General features: G+C 44.8%; 1 protein-coding gene and 1 long non-coding RNA gene across 14 annotated transcripts in view; one reads left to right on the forward strand and one right to left on the reverse strand.

Moving 5' to 3' along the window:
- Positions 1 to 1831: 1831 nt before the first annotated feature.
- Positions 1832 to 5942, reverse strand: LOC128102605 (uncharacterized). Its single transcript, XR_008215463.1, has 2 exons — positions 4682 to 5942; positions 1832 to 3721 (listed from the first exon to the last, which is right to left on the reverse strand). It is a non-coding gene; the product is annotated as an uncharacterized LOC128102605 (long non-coding RNA).
- Positions 4006 to 16732, forward strand: part of Celf1 (CUGBP Elav-like family member 1) — a 79599-nt gene continuing 66872 nt past the window's right edge. For 9 of the 13 annotated variants that reach the window (XM_052726512.1, XM_052726513.1, XM_052726522.1 and 6 more), the window contains exon 1: positions 4044 to 4151. The gene's annotated coding sequence lies outside the window, so the exon portion shown is untranslated. Of the gene's footprint in view, positions 4152 to 16732 lie in introns of all 13 variants that reach the window. The other 4 variants (XM_052726524.1, XM_052726525.1, XM_052726520.1 and 1 more) reach the window with 3 other exon arrangements.

Here is a 16732-nt window from a genome sequence, read left to right on the forward strand (position 1 = left end):
CAGAGCAGAGTGTAGGTCAAAAGTTGTGTGGCTGAGTTGGTGTCCCAGTCCCTCCACTGGAAGTCTTGCCTGGTCACAGGAGTTGGCCAGTTCAGGCTACGTGTCCCCTATTGTTAGGGGTCTTAGTTGGGGTCATCCTTGTAGAGTCCTGCAAGTTTCCTTGCACCGGGTTTCTACTTGACCCCGAAATGGTCCCCCTTTCCAGTCATCTCTTTCAGAACTCTCCCCGTCCATTCCACCTCACTACCCTGATCCCTTAGGTTCCCATCCCACTGGCCCCAAGTACACCCACAGGATCTCTTCTATTTCCCCTTCCCAGGGAGATCCATGCATCACCACTTGGGCCCTCCTTGTTACCTAGCCTCTCTGGGTCTGTGGATGTGGCATGACTATAGTTTACTTTACAGCTAATATCCACTTATAAGTGAGTACATAACCTGTTTGTCTTTCTGGGTCTACGTTACCTCACTCAGGATGATTTTTTTCTAGTTCCATCCATTTGCCTTCAAATTTCATGATGTCATTGTTTTTTAACAGTTGAGTAATACTCCATTGTATAAATGTACCACATTTTCTTTCTCCATTCTTTGGTTGAGGGGTATCTAGGTTGTTTCCAGGTTCTGGCTATCATGAATAGTGCTACTATGAACATAGTTGAGCAAGCGACCTTATGGTATGATTGAGGATCCTTTGGGTATATGCCCAAAAGTCAGATAGCTGGATCTCGAGGCAGATTGACTCCCAATTTTCTGAGAAACCACCATATTGATTTCCAAAGTGGCTATACAAGTTTGCACTCCCTCCAGCAATGGAGGAATGTTCCCCTTGCTCCACATCCTTTCCAGCATAAGCTGTCATTTGTGTTTTTGATCATAGCCATTCTGATAGGTGTAAGATGGAATCTCAGAGTCATTTTGATTTGCATTTCCCTGATGGCTAAGGATGTTGAACATTTCTTTAAGTGTTCTCGGCCATTTGAGATTCCTCTGTTGAGAATTCTGTTTAGATATGTACCCTATTTTTAAATTGGATTATTTTTTTTATGTCTAGTTTCTTGAGTTCTTTATATATTTTGGAGATCAGCCCTCTGTCATATGTGAGGTTGGTGAAGACCTTTTCCCATTCTGTAGGATGCCGTTTTGTCCTATTGACAGTGTCCCTTGTCTTACAGAAAAATTTCAGTTTCATGAAGTCCCATTTATTAATTATCAATCATAGTGTCTGTGCTACTGATTCTGTTCTGTTCAGGAAGTTTGTTTCATCTTTCATGACCACTCCAGCTTTTCCTAATCTAGTCTTTTTTTTTTTTTTTTGGTTTTTTGAGACAGGGTTTCTCTGCGTAGTTTTGGTGCCTGTCCTGGATCTCACTCTGTAGACCAGGCTGGCCTCGAACTCACAGAGATCTGCCTGGCTCTGCCTCTCGAGTGCTGGGATTAAAGGCGTGTGCCACCACCGCCTGGCCTAACCTAGTCTTTTATGTGCAATTAATTCATTTTACATCTCTAACCCTATTCCCATGAACCAACAACATGAAGACAAAAAGGCAATTTGAAAACTGGGAAGAATAACCTTACTAGATCTCCTTATTATCAGCTCAACTTTCTCGCTCCTTTTGTACCCTTAGTAACATCAGTTATTATTTTTAATTTTTAGAATCACATTTATTTGGGGCTCAGTGGTTAAGAATACTGACTGCTCTCCAAGAGGACCCAGGTTCAATTCCCAGCACTCACATGGCAGCTCACAACTGTCTGTAACTCCAGTTCCAGGGGATCTGACACCCTCACACAGACATACATGCAGGCAAAACACCAATGCACATAAAAATAAAAAGTTAAATAATCACATTTATTTGTTTGTTTATTTCTGTGTATGTGTGTGGGCACATATGTAGAAGTCAGAGGAGAACATGCTGGAGTCAGTTCTTTCCTCCCATTATGTGGGTTCCAGAGACTGCATGCAGGTAGTCAGGCTTGATGGCAGGCATCCTTACGAGCTAAGTCATCTCTCCTGCCCTGTGTGTGTGTGATTCGAAATGATGTGGTCATGGACTGGAGAGGTGGCTCTGTGGTTAAGAGCACCAGCTACTCTTTCAGAGAATCTGGAATTCAATTCCTAGCACCCACCTGGCGGGTCACAACAGTCTGTAATTCCAGTTCTGGCAAAAGTCTGTAACTCCAGTTCCTGGGTATCTGAAGCTCTCTACTGGCCTTTTTGGGCACTGCATGCATGTGAAGAAGACATATATGTAGGCAAAACACCCATACACATACATAATAAAATAAAATAGGGTAGTCAGATAAGGATGAACTAATAAGGCAGACATTTGTCAGAGCACAGTGGTGCTCATTTGTAATTGAGGCAATTAGGTTGAGGCAGGAGGATTGCTGTGAGTTCAAGTCCAATTTGGCTGAAATAGTGAGAACCCTATCTCCCCAAACCAAACCAGTCAAACAAATAAAAGGTGTTGCCAGGTGGTGGTGGTGGGGCATGCCTTTGATCCCAGCACTCTGGAGGCAGAGGCAGGTGGATCTCTGTGAATTCAAAGCCAGCCTGGTCTACATAGCAGGTTTCAGGAAACCAGGGCTGCATAGAACTTGTTTCAACAAACAAAACAACAAAAAAGAATAAGCTTGTATTATCAGCATCATTAATGTATCTAAAACTATGTGCTACATTGCTGCGATGCCGTTCAGTTTGATATAGTGCTAGCATGAACAAAGTTCTAAGTTTGATCTACAGAAAACCAGGCCTACACGACAGTTATCTTACCAGTTGGGAGGCAGAAGCAGGAGACTCAGAAGCTCAAGGTCATCTTCCTTTACAGTTCAAGGCCACCCTGGGGCACATGAAACCCTGTCTCAAAAACCCCAAAAGTTTACAGTACAATTAGGTAATTTGGTAATGTGCAGTTTAAGGGCTGTTTTGCTCTACATGATTGTTTGTGCCTTCAGCACATTTGAAAACCCTTGGCTTCTGATTGGGGGGTCTGCTTGCTCTGTGTGTGTGTGTGTGTGTGTGTGTTAAGGTAGAATATAATTGGCATTTGTGAGTGTACAAATTATTTGCTCTAGGAAGTGAAGTGATAAAGAGAAATTGTTGCCAACCAATGAGTAATTTGTAAACTAATGGAACCCGGACCTCCCAGAACTAAGTTTTGTCCCTCAATCTGCATTTCATTGTCTTACATTTCATTGTCTAGACTTTGTGGAATAAACAACAAACTGTAATGTGTGAATTCATTTAGACCCAGGGTAGGAATCCTGAATCCTAGAAGGGGTGGTGTGTGGAATCTTAAACATTTTATTGTTAATTTTTTTCCCTAGGAAGAGTAGGTTTGGGCTGGGTAGTCTCTTAATAGACTACTCAAGAGCTTCCTGGTGCCGCAGGGATTTTTGCCAGATTGTGCATGCTCACCGCTGATCGTCATCTCTGTACAAGGCACTTTCCTAACTCTAAAAGCTTGCAACACACATTCCACATACCAGCAAAGAAGGAAGGCCTGGATGCCGTTGTGTGTATGCTGTCGTGCAAAAAAAGGAGGGTGTGCCCGGTGTCCGGGGCTAGCCAAGCACCATTCAGCTCATTCATTCCTCAGATATTTATTTATAAGTACTTTCAGTGGCAAGCAGCGGTGCTCGCCCGCCAGAGGTCCAGTAGGTGCGGTGCGCAGAGGCAAGAACTTCAATTCCCAGGCCGGGGTCTTCCCTCTAGGACAGCTCTGAGACAAAGAGATGCGCCCCTGCAGCTCCCAGGGCTGAGGGCTCCGCCCGCGGCCCCCAGGGTTTCGGAGCGGCTGCTCCTCCACGGCTCAGCCAAGAGGGGGCGCTGCCGCGCCGGCCCTCGGCCCGCCCCTGCGCGGCGCTCCTCTCGGCTCGGCGCTGGCGGGCGGCGCCGCGGTGGTACGTTCCCCCTAGCCGCCCGCCCCCTCCTCCGCGGCCCTCCCCGCCGGTGGTAGGTGCCGGAAGTGCCGCCATTTTGGGGTGTTCTGCTCTGGCGGCGGCGGCGGCAGTGGCAGAGGCGGCGGCGGCGGCGGCGGCGGCGGGACGCGGAGGCTCCCCCGGGACTCGGCCTCAGCAGCGAGGCGGCGGCGGCGGCTGCGGAGGCGCAGGCAGCAGCTGAGGCAGCGGCAGGCTCAGGTGCAGCCGCTGGTGAGTGCGGCGGCCGCAGGATAACGGGCCGCGGGGTGGAGGGAGGGAAGAGGGAGGCTGGAGGGAGGCGCCGCGGGGCGGGTCCGGTTCGGGCGGCTGCGGGTCACAGGGCCCTCCGGGCGCGGTCGCTCCCGGTTCCCCGCACCCCGGGGACGAGGCCGCCGACTGCTCGGCACTCGGGGCCCATTCGCGTCGGCCCGGCGCGTGCCCCTGCTCCCGGGGAGACCCGCCCTCCTCGTGGCCTTGCCCCGGCTCCCTTGCCCTTTGCCTTCACTTTCCAGGCCCCGAGGGCTTGGTCCCTGCACGGCACCCAAGTCCTCCGCTTGGGGTCCGCCGTGTGAGATCGCAGCTGTCTGCCCGAGATGCCTCTTCCCTGACCCTGTCGCCCCACGTGTTCTTGGTGCCCACCCCCGGGGGTGCCCCAGATTCCCGCCCCTGGAAGGCAGCGCTTCTCTCCAACCTCCCGAGCTCCCTCAGCTCTCGCAGTGGGTCCGCCTTGGCTCGCCCTACCCCCCACATCAGGTGCTCACCCAGTCAAGGCCTAGTAGCAGGGCTCGAATCTCGCTCCCAGGAGCGCGGACAGCTCTTGACTGCGCTTTCTTCGCTAGTTACCAGGCTTTGGATTTAAAAGTCGGTGGTGTCTTGGTTTTTGGTCGTTCCGGCAGGATGTTGTTTTAATTCTCTCAGATCATTGCATATGCTCTTAAGGAGCGTCTCATTGGCTTAGAGACTGATTCCCGGGTGGAAGGTGTGAGATTTTTGGTCAGAGTCTGTTTTCGCAAAACGGAATCTTTCTGGTCCTCAGAGGTAATGCTGTGTAAAGGCGGCTGTTGATCAGTTTTAAAGTGCGTGTAGTCTGTTCATAATGTCTGCAGTGTTGAGGTTACAGACACCCTTTGCACGCTTTACCGGAACTTCACCTTTGAAAGGTCTCTGCCTTCGATTCTCTGAATTGAAGAGGTTTTAATTGCACTTTTCACCTTTTCCACAGTTTCATTTTCTCTTTAAATCCTTAGTGAGAATGAAGGTGTTTTCAAATGGCACCGCTTAGAGTTCTTTCTGGTTTTGGCATTAACAAGTGTACTTGGGAAATCACGGAGGTTAGGCTGGACAGACCTCAGCTGCACTGATTTGCTTTCTCTCCTATTTTAGCCTTATTGAGTGAGTGCGGCTTCTGATCATGACTTCGGGAAGATTGAAGCAGTGCTTCTGAGACTTTCAGCTGTTGCTTTAGCTGTTAGGCTTATGGTTCCTCTTGGTTCCTTCTTCTCCACCACCTGTTTCTCTTAAGAATGGCTCTTGGCTCTAGAGCACACAGGTCGCCGCTTTTCTCATTCATTCTTACCCTTTGGATATTCTTAAGGGTCCAGGAGGGGCTGTTCCAGATAGTTGACACATCTCCTCTGTGCTTTTGCTTTTCGGATGCCCTCAAAAGGTAAAGTGACTTCTTTGCCCAAGGTTGTTGTAGCAAGTGCTCTTAGAACATTCTCCTACCAGAGGTTTGCTTGTCTTGCCTTTTTTTTTTTTTAATGAAACAATTGCTATCACGAGCAGTGATGCTGATTTGCCCTTTAAGGTGTGATGGAATGGGAAGGGCTCTGGGCTTGAAGTTAGCCTGCATTATAGGAATCTTTTTGCAGTTGGTTACTAGTTGGTCAAATCACTCTTTCATTTTGATCCTTAGTTTATTTTAATCTTCAAAATCCTGTAGGGATTGGTGCCCATCTCACATGGTGTTAGTTCCTCTTCTCTGTGACTGTACATGTGGACAGCTGGCCAGATAGTGAAAATTGGAGCCAGATGATTTTTTTCTTTTTTTTTTTTTTTTTTTTTCGAGACAGCATTTCCCTGTGAAGCCCTGGCTGTCCTGGAATTTACTATGTAGTCCAGGCTGGTTTCTAACTTACAATCCCCCCAAGTGCTGGGACTATAGGTGTGTGCCACCACTGCTCGGTCTTATTTATTTTTCTACACTTTTTGTTGTTGTTTGTTTGTTTGTTTTGAGACAGGGTTTCTTTGTGTAGCCCTGGCTGCCCTGGAGCTCACTCTTTAGATCAGGCTGGCCTTGAACTCAGAGCTCCTGTGTCTGCCCTCCAACTGCTGGAAATAAAGGTGTGCACCACCACTGCCCAGCCCTACATACTCTTCTTATTACTGAAGTTGCAGGTTCATTATAAAAGGTACAGGTAAGTCAAACAGGAAGAAATCTTAACTTTTTGTTTTGTTTTGTTTTTTTGAAATAGGATTTCTCTCTGTAGTCCTGACCTGGAATTCAATCTTTGCACCAGGCTGGCCCCAAACTCAGAGATCCGCCTGCCTCTGCCTCCCAAATGCTGGGATTAAAGGCATGCTCCACCACCACCCAGGTGAAATCTTACCTTTTAGAGATTGTTAAATTTTTTTTTGGGGGGGGGTTGCAATTTTATACCCCCACTACCCTCTAAAGATGGGGTATTCCTGTGTAATCCTGACTGACCTACCTCTCAAATGCTGGAATTATGGTGTACACCACCACATCTTCCAAAATTTGTCTTTATTTAATCTTCAGCTTTTTGTTGTTTGTTGTTTTTGTATGTTGGGAATGGCTCATGGCCTCCCACAGGTGGTAGGCATGCTGTGTACCACTGGGTTGTCTTCCTAGCACATATCCTTTTCTTTTTCCTGGGAGCAGGTTCCTCTTTTGTAGGTTAGCCTGGCCTTGAAGTTCACTGCAGTTCTGCCTCAGCTCCCCAAGTGCTGGATTACTGGTGTGTGTCACCATGCCTGTCTTACATGTGGTGAAGAAGTATTTATTATTTACCATAGTAGGCTTATCCTAATCAGTTTGGTGATGTGCCCCTCCACCCCCATCTTGAATTCCTGACCTCCTGCCTCTATCTCCCAAGTGCTGGAATTACAGGATTGTGTCTCTACATCTGGCTGTGATATTTTTAAGCTTTAATAGTAGGGAGTAGGCTTGGTTTGTTTGGTTTTGTTCGGTTGGTTTTGTTTGAGACCAGGTTTCTCTGTGTAACAGCCTTGGCTATCCTGGAATCCACTATGTAGACCAGTCTGGCCTCAAACTCACATAGATCCGCTCACCTCTCCCTTCCAAGTGCTGGGATTAAAGGCCGCGCCACTACCTCCCACCTGGCTTGGTTTGTCTTACCAACCACATTTTATGCCTAAGCATATGTTATTTTTCCAGCTTGTTTGTGTGTACACTACCGTGTGTCTACTGCCCAGAGGATCAGAAGAGGGTGTTGGACCCCCAGGGTTGGAGTTACAGACTGTTTTAAGCCACTGTAGGAACTATGATTCAAACCCAGCTTCTCTAAGCCATCTCACCAGCCCCTAGACACATTTTAAACAATGCTCTGTATTTAATAGTTTCTGCTCATATGAGATAGGCCAGTAGATACTCCAGCATAGGAGCAGAGAAATCCTTCTTTTAAATATGTGGGTCAGAAAAGTAAGACAGGAAATAAAGAGACCTAACATTTATTGTGTTTATGTCCATTGTGTGATTTTTTTTTTTAAGTGAAGATTTGGGTTCTGTTGCCAAGTTTAGAGTGTGGGTACTAGCTCCTTTAACTCTGTTTTACTGAGATACTGGACCTAATAAGGAAGTAGGCTGTTAGGTGATAACAGTGGTGGGGTGCCTTGGGTGGGGGGAACAGCTGTCATTTGGAGGAACCAAGAGCATAGGCTCCTCTGCTCAGGATTTGGGTCTTCCTGACAAATAGCTCTGTACTCTTTAAACCAGTGAGTAATAGGATTTGATTAAATTCTTTCATCTGCCTTCTTGCAGTTCACATACCATAGAATTTATCCATTTAAAATACACAACTGAGTGGTTTTAAATGTAGTGTTACTGTTCTTTTTCTTTTTGGTTTTGTCGTTTTGTTGTTGTGACAGCCTTGCTACAGATGTAGCCCTGGCCAGCCTCAAACTTAGTATGTAAGTGCTACAGAAATTGTGTCACATGCCTGGCCTGTTCAAGATTTGCTTTCATTTCTTTTGCTTATAGGTTCACAATCCTTATCCTATGCTTGAGTCCCCAGGTCCAGAGATATTTTGAGGTCCAGGGTGTTTGTTTGTTTGTTTGTTTCTGAGACAAGGTATTCTTATGTAGTTCAAACTGGCTATGTAGACCAGGCCGGCCTCAAACTCAGAGGTCTGCCTGCCTCTGCCAAGTGTTCGGATGAGACAGAGAGAGACAGAGAGAGACAGAGAGAGAATGAGTATGAGAGAATGAGAGTATGAATATGTATGCCACATGTGTGGAAGTGCCAACAGAAGCCAGAAGAGGGCATTGGATCCTTTGGAGCTAGAGTTACAGGCTGTTGTGAGCTATCTGATATGGGTGCGGGGAACTGAAGTAACTCCTGGCAGAGCAGGAAATGCTCTTAACTATTAAGTCATCTATCCCAGGCTAGTCTTGAATCTGCTATAAATATGAGGGTGACCTTGAAAGTCTGATTTCCCCTGCTTCCACCTCCCAAATACTATGATGTCAGAGGCGCATCACCACTCCAGGATTTTGTGGTACTAGGGATTGGACTGATACCCAGAGCTTTGTGTATGAAAAGCAAGTACTCTACAGACTGAGCAACATCTCAAGCCCACTTATGCCATTTTATAATCCCATTGGCAGTGATAAGCATTCCAGTTGAGCTTTACAATACTTGTTTCTGTGATTTTTGTTTAAAATATATTTACTTGTGCATGTATGTGTAGGTGTGTTGAAAGGAAGCCAAAAGACAGTTTTGGGGATTCAGTTTTCTCGCACCATATGGGTCTTGGGGAGATGCGGTTGGTTCTTTCCTTCTATTAAGAAGGTCCTGGAACTCAGGTTATCAGACTTGGCAGCGGGCATCTTTACCTGCTGAGCCATCTTATTGGACCTGGTTTTTGTTTTAGTAGCCACACAAATTTTGCTTTTATGATTTTTTTTTTTTTTTTTTTTTTTTTTTTTTGGTTTTTCGAGACAGGGTTTCTCTGTGCAGCTTTGCGCCTTTCCTGGGACTCACTTGGTAGCCCAGGCTGGCCTCGAACTCACAGAGATCCACCTGGCTCTGCCTCCCGAGTGCTGGGATTAAAGGCGTGCGCCACCACCGCCCGGCTTGTTTTTATATATATGTATGAGTATGTATCTGTGTATGTCACATGTGTGTACCTGCCCATGTAGTCAAGAAGAGGGTGCTGGATACCCTGAAGCTGGAGTTACAGGTGGTGGTTGTGAGCTGTCTGTCCTATGTGGGTAACTGGGGACCAAACTTGGGCTTTGGTCCTTTGGAAGAGCCCAGCAAGTACTCTTAATTGCCAAGCCATCTCTTCAGCTCCCTAGGGTTTTGTTTGTTGTTGTTTGTTTTTTTAGTTTTTGTTTGTTTTTTTGTCTGCATAGTCCTGGCTGTCCTGGAACTCACTCTCTGCCTCCCGAGTGCTGGGATTAAAGGCGTGCGCCACTGCTGCCCGGCGCCTGGATTCTGTGTTACTACAATGAGGGGCAAAAGAACTACTTCAATTTACAAGTTCCTAACTCCTTATGATGCTTTGCAGATATTTTTTCCCATGGTGTAGCTTGCTTTTCATGTTGTTAATTGGCTACTTCCCACCTTTTTTGTTAAAAGACACAAGTTTAACCGTGTAGACTACCAGGGCGGCCTCAGACATGCAGCAGTCCTCCTGCTCTGCCTCCTGACTGTTGGGATTGTAGGCATGTGCATCATACCTGACTGTTGGGACCTCTGAACCACAGAGATTCTTAAGTTTGAGCTCATCTCATTTGTCTGTCTCACTTTTGGTGGATGGCCTGTTGTCATGTCCATTATCAAATCTAATGACATAAAATTTTCCCTCTATGAGTTTTTTAGTTTTAGGGCTTAGATTTAGATAATTTTAACCTTTTTTTTTCCTTAAAGACCAAATTTTACTTAGTTGAGGTTAGTCTGGAATTCATTATGTTGCCTAGATTGTCTGTAAACTTGTTTGGATCATCTTCCTTATCTTCCTAAATTGGAATCTTGTGTGTGAGCCACTGTGCCTGGCTTTCTGAGTTGAATTTCTAACAGGTCCCAAAGTTGATTGCTGTTGATTTACCCACAATTTTGTTTGATATGCCTTGACACACTGAAATGGCCAACAGTGAAGGAAAATAGAACCAAGAAAAGTTTGCTGGGCGGTAGTGGTGCACGCCTTTGATCCCAGTACTCAAGAGGCAGAAGAGGGTTGGGAATTTAGCTCAGTGCTGGGATTAAAGGCGTATGCCAGCACTGCCTGGCTGAAAAAATGGTGTGCTTTACATGAGACACAGCTTGGGAGAAAAGTTGTGACAGCTTGGCGTGCTAGGCTTAAAATTTGTTATCAACATTGTGACCTTTATGTTTCTGGTGCTATTTTCCTATCTTTAAAATAAAGATATTGGGGTTGGAGAAATAGCTCAGGCTAAGCACACTTGCTGCTTCTCAGAGGACCCAGTTTCAGTTCCCAATACCCATGTGGTAGCTCACAACTGTCTATAACTCCAGTTCCAGGAGATGTGACACTCTTCTGGTCTTCATAGCTCAGTACACACATGGTTCATATACATAAATGCAGGCAACACACACACCTAAAATAAAGATAATACTGTGGACTGGGAAGTCAAAATTAGCTTATGACTTGGGTAGTGTTGATAAGGTGGTTTCCTCTGTCACAGTACTATATATACTGTTTTTCGAGAATTTTATACAATATGTGTCTTAGGGTTACTTTTGCTTTGATAATAGCACCAAAAGCAATTTGGAGAGGAAAGGGCTTATTTGTCTTACACTTCCACATGAAAGAAGTCAGGACAGAAATTCAACAGGCTAGGACCCTGGAGGCAGGAGCTTTAAAAGAAATGATTTATTCCTGTGTATGTGTCTAAGAGGGCATTGGATCCACTGAAATTGGAGTTTACAGGCAGTTGTGAACTGCCTGACATGGGTGCTGGAATTTGAACTAGCCTCCTAGAAGAGCACATGCTGTTAACCACTGGGCTGTATCTTCAGCCCTTCTCCCTTTCATTCCAGACAATCTAATTCATGTAGCCTAAAGTCCAACTTTTTATATAGCCAATGATGACTTTGAATTCTTGATCCTCTTGTCTCCACCCTCCAAATGCTGACATGTGCATATGCCAACCATTTCCTGGCTTTTTAAAAATTTTACTGTTTTGTGTGTGTTTACACATGCTTGCGTTAGTGCCAGGTCTTGAGTAAGGAGGTCAGAGGACAACTGGTTTCTATGTTGGAATTGTTTTTTTCCTTCCATCCTTATGTGGATTTGGGAGTTAAACTCAGCTCTCTAGACTAGTGTGGTGACAGCCAGTTCTTTTGCCCCTTTTAAAACTTGAGTTGGGTGCAGTGGCGCATGCTTTTGATTCCATCACTCGGGAGGCAGAGGCAGGCAGATCTCTGTGAGTTCGAGGCCAGCCTGGGTTACATAGTGAGTTCCAGGACAGCCAGGGTTACATAGTGAGACCCTGTCTCAAAAACAACACACACACACACACACACACACACACACACACACACACACACAAAACAAAAAACCCCAAAACACACACACACACAAATCCCAACAACAACTATATTTATTTTAGGAAGTTGGGCAGGTGGATCTCAATGAGTTCCATAGCAGGAGTCTGGCTCAGAAACACCACCACCAGCTGCCCCCTCCTCCCCATAAAAACAACAAGACTTAGAAGGATGGATGCTAAATTTTTTTTCTCTAGGCAAATGGCTAGATAGGCGGTATTTTTTTCCTCCTCGTTGAAACAGGATTTCCCTATGTAGCCTGGTCTGGTTCAGGCTGGCCTTGAACTCTCAAGCCTTGTGCCTCAGCCTTCCTGTTAGGGCTATTATAGCTGTACTTCTATGCTTGAGGGTTTCTAACTTGTATGCAGAGAACTTGAATGTTATAGAAACTTTTATTTCTTTCAAAAGGTGAGAAGACCTAGTTAAAGGACTTGATGTGAGTATATTTCATTATGTGATTCAAAGCATATTAGCTTTAAATTTAAATGTGACATTAGTTCTGTGTGATATCAAATCAAGGACCTTTGTACCTATCTTTCAAGAAAAGGACTCAATTTCTGAACAGCTTTTGGGTGTATCATTTTGATTTTCTTTTCCTACACTTACAACACATGGTAACAAATATTGAAGAGGAGTCTAGTTTGTGGTTTTATTGAAATTAAAGGGATTACAGTTGATTAGAATGTGCTTTTGGTAGGTATTTAAAGTCTGTTCACTAATTTGTGTCAGCTAAGGTCATTTCTAACAAAATGGAGGTGACTAATTGGACTTTTCTTCCCCAGTTTTGTTTTTGAGAGAGAGAGTGTTTCTATGTAGTTCTGGCTGACCTACAACTGGCTGTGTAGACCAGGCTGTCTCAGACTCCCGAGACCCACCTGCCTTGCCTCTGCCTCTGGAGTGCTGGGATTAAAGTTGTGCCCTGCAACTCCAAGCCCAGCTTCCAGAGCTGTTCACTTTCTGATGTTGTGTCAGTTGTGTGAGGTCAGCTGTTGGATTTCCGTACCATTGCTGATCTTCAGAAAAGAATCTCCAGGTCAGGAACTGTGGTCAGTTTCTCTTCCTTCTCTCCCCCTTTTTATTCCCTGTGAGGTGGAAGCAAATCTAGCAGAGAATGGAGAATGAGTGTTATTTGGTGATAATGTAGGGTAACTAATAGTCTGCTCTGAGTGGACAGGTTTTTTTATTTTTGACCCAACTTTATATTTGAATATAAATGCTAAATTTTTGCTAATTTATTTTGCACAGATAATTTACTGTAGGCTCTTCCAGTTTCTTTGTGCTTGTATCTTTTGTGTGTGGGATACACTCTTCTCCACTAATCTCCTTCCCCCACATTGGAGTCACACAGCTCAGTGTTTGTTTCCTGGGTAAATTCTGTCAGTTTTGCTGCTGCTGCTGCTGCTGCCTTCTATGCTATTACTGTGGAGAAACCTTGTGCTGTTTACTAGCCGTTTGCCTTAATCTGACTGCCATCTGAGCAAGAGATTTGTAGAGACCAAGGGCTAGAAGAATAACAGGATAGTGATGACAACTTGAATTTATAACCATTTAACCTTTATTAGCTAACTGATTTCTTCCTGATTAATCAATACTGGTTATGGACGTAGAGTCATTTTAAGTTTTGTGAGAGACTTTCTTCAAGGATATTTCACTGGGAGCTATTTATGTAGTAAAAGATCATTTATTTGTTAGGTCCTGTCTTAGGGTTTTTATTGCTGTGAAGAGACACCATGACCAGGACATTTATAAAGGAAAACATTTAATGGGGTGACTTGCAGTTCAGAGGTTTAGTCCATTATCATCATGGCAGGGCATGGTGGTCTGCAGGCAGACATGGTGCTGGAGGAGCTGAGAGTTCTACATCTTCATCTGCAGGCAGCAGGAAGAGAACTGAGTGTCACACAGAGTTGCTTGAGCAAAGGAAACCTCATAGCCCACCCCTACAGTGACACACTTCCTCCCACAGCACCACACCTCCTAATAGTGCCACTCCCTGTGAGCTTATGGGGGCCAGTTACATTCACACTACCCCAGGTCCCTATTTTTAGTGATAATGAAGGAAATCAGCGCCTTGCCCCTATGGTAGGCAAGCTTATACCATGAGTTAATATCCCAAGCCCTCCCTTTACTTGTTTTGGGACAGGGTCTCAAGTTTCCCAAGCTGACCTTGTACTCTTGATCCTCTTTCCTCAGTCCTCTGGAGTAGCTAGGGTTTCAAGCCTGTGCCACCAACCCCTGCCAGGTCCCTATTTCTTAGGCAGTAAGAGAAACAAGCTTTACATTTTGTGTTTAGGAATGTTCTTCAGCCTCTCCCGGCTTGTAGTTCAATTTCTATTTGCCTAAAAATTTCTTTAAAATAAAAAAATGGTTTTTTATGCCAGACATGGTGGCATAGACCTTTATCCCAGTATTTGAAACTGAGGCAGGTGACTCTGAGTTTAAGGTCACCGTCGTCTGCATTGCAAGTTCCAGGCCAGCCACAGTAACATGGTGAGAAAAACCAAACTAGTAACCATAGCAGTTTATTGCGTGGGGGGCGGGGGGCGTTGCATGAGACACGGTGTGCTTGTGCATGTCCGAGGAAATCTTGTGGGAGTGGGTTCTTTCCTTCCAGGCTTGGCAGTAGGTGCCTTTACCTACTGAGCCATCTCACTGCCCTTTGTTGTCTTTTTTCTTGTTCATGTCTGTAACAACTTACAGGATATCAGTTCGTATTTTATTAATGACATCTTTTTTCATTTAAGTGAAATTTTGAGGTTTTTGAGGAACAGAAATCACTCTATGCTTGCTTATTGTATTTCCCATATCTTTTTTTTTTTTAAGGAGCTCTGGTCACTCAGTGGGATAGTGTATAGTATTTATACATTTACATTATCTTTTTTTAAGATTTATTTATTCATTATGTATACAGTGTTCTCCCTGCATCTGTCCCTGCAAGCCAGAAGAGGGCACCAGATCTTATTATAGATGGTTGTGAGCTGGCATGTGGGTGCTGGAAATTGAACTCAGGACCTCTGGAAGGGCAGCCAGTGCTCTTAAGCTCTGCACCATCCCTCCAGCCCACATTATCTTCTTTTAGTACAGGCTTTCATGCATCGAGGCAATCCTTGAAGTTGCCTCCCCCACTTCTCCAGCACTGGGATTATAAGTGTGAGTTACCACATGTGGTCTCCCTTCAAGGTTTTAATGAATCTTTTTATAACTAGTTTTTTTAAGTATACAAGACTGATAAAGTAATATTGTTTCCTTACAGGAAATGTAGATGAGCCATTATTTTGCAAGTTTTTGTGAGGCATATGGATTTGGTTTTCATTTTTTGTTAAGTGACACATTAAAAAAATTTTTTTTGTTTTTAAGACAGAGGTTCTCTGTGTAGCTTTGGAGCCTGTCCTGGAATTCCCTCTGTAGACCATGCTGGCCTTGAACTCACAGAGATCCACCTGTCTCTGTCTCCCAAGTGCTAGGATTAAAGGCGTGTGTCACCACTGCCAGCCCACATTTAAAATTTTTATGCCCTTTCTGTGCCCCCCGCCCTTGGTGGCTTTTTGAGACAGGGTTTCTCAGTGTAGGGGCTGTCCTAGAACTCACTTAGTAGACTGGACTGGCCTCGATCTCACAGAGATCCACCTGCCTCTGCCTCCCGAGTGCTGGGATTAAAGGTGTGCGCCACCACCGCCTGGCTTTTGTTTTGTTTTGATTTTTAAGTAGAAAGACTATACCAGATAAATGTAAAATTTGTTTTGTTTTGTTTTTTTGACACAGGGTTTCTCTGTGTAGCTTTGGAGCCTATTCTGGAACTCACTCCGCAGACCAGGCTGGCCTCGAACTCGAGATCTGCCTGGCTCTGCCTCCTGATTGCTGGGATCAAAGGTGTGTGCCACCATGCCCAGTTCATGAGAGGGTTTTTTTTGTTTGTTTTTGTTTTTGTTTTGTTTTTTCCCCCCCTCAGAGCTTAGGACCGAACCCAGGGCTTTGTGCTTGCTAGGCAAGCACTCTACCACTGAGCTAAATCCCCAACCCCTCATGAGAGTTTTTTATTGTTGTTTGTTTTGTTTTTCAAGACGGGATCTCACTATGTTGCTCTGACTGTCCTGGCTGGCCTTGAAATAGAGATGGGCAGCCTACACCACTATACCCCAGCTTTGAAAATTCTTTTTAATTTTAATGAGCAGGAATTAGAAATAAATAAGTGGTTTTGTATGCAATGAGTAAGGTATAGATTTGTAATGTAGAAAAAGCTATGAGACATTTGTTATTGGACCAAAGTGTGTTTGTAAGTATGCATATAATGTTGAGAACCACTTTATTTTTTCTGAATAAGCTAGATCTATATAGAGCAGATTTATAAATGGTCTATTTGCTTTTTTTCCCTAATGCTTGGGTGTAGTGTGTGTACAGTATTGAACTGAATGCTGTGCATAAAGGAAACTACAGTCCCCAATGTTTACTAATATCAGGGCCTTGCATGGAATAAATATTTGCTGAGTACTCCATTATTTGGTAGAATGGCACTTTTATGTTTGAAACAGTTTAGCGTTAAGGACTAGGAAGAGGAAGAAAACATTGACATTCTATAACTTTAAGTCATTGTCTTCTGAAGACAAGAGTACATTAAAGCCTCAAGTAATTATGACAGTATTGTGAGCAACTTTTGGTGGGGTGGTTCTTGAAAGGTCTGATAGACGGTGCTGGTGGCATGGAAAGGTCGTGGTCACAACAGAACCCCGTGTTATTTTTCAGAGCTTTATTAGAAGGGAAAGGAGGGGAGAGGAGAGAGGAGAGCCAGGCCCGGGGAGAGAGAGAGAGAGAGATTGTGGGGTCGGGGGGAGAGGGGAGCGGAGAGGCTGGGGTCTGCGGCCGGCTTTTTAAGGCGCAGATAGTGCGACCACTCATACGTAGTTGGCGCACACTGATGATGTAAGATGCAAGACCTTTTGCTTAATTCCTGGACTGCGCATGTGCGGTCACGCAGCTGGAATAAGGGCAGAATTCTAACAGTTCTGAGACAGGGTTTCTCTGAGTAGGCAACTTTTTGTTAAA

Source organism: Peromyscus californicus, unplaced genomic scaffold (assembly GCF_007827085.1).
Source record: "Peromyscus californicus insignis strain IS unplaced genomic scaffold, ASM782708v3 Scaffold_7__1_contigs__length_154581171, whole genome shotgun sequence".
Classification (NCBI taxonomy): Eukaryota; Metazoa; Chordata; class Mammalia; order Rodentia; family Cricetidae; genus Peromyscus; species Peromyscus californicus.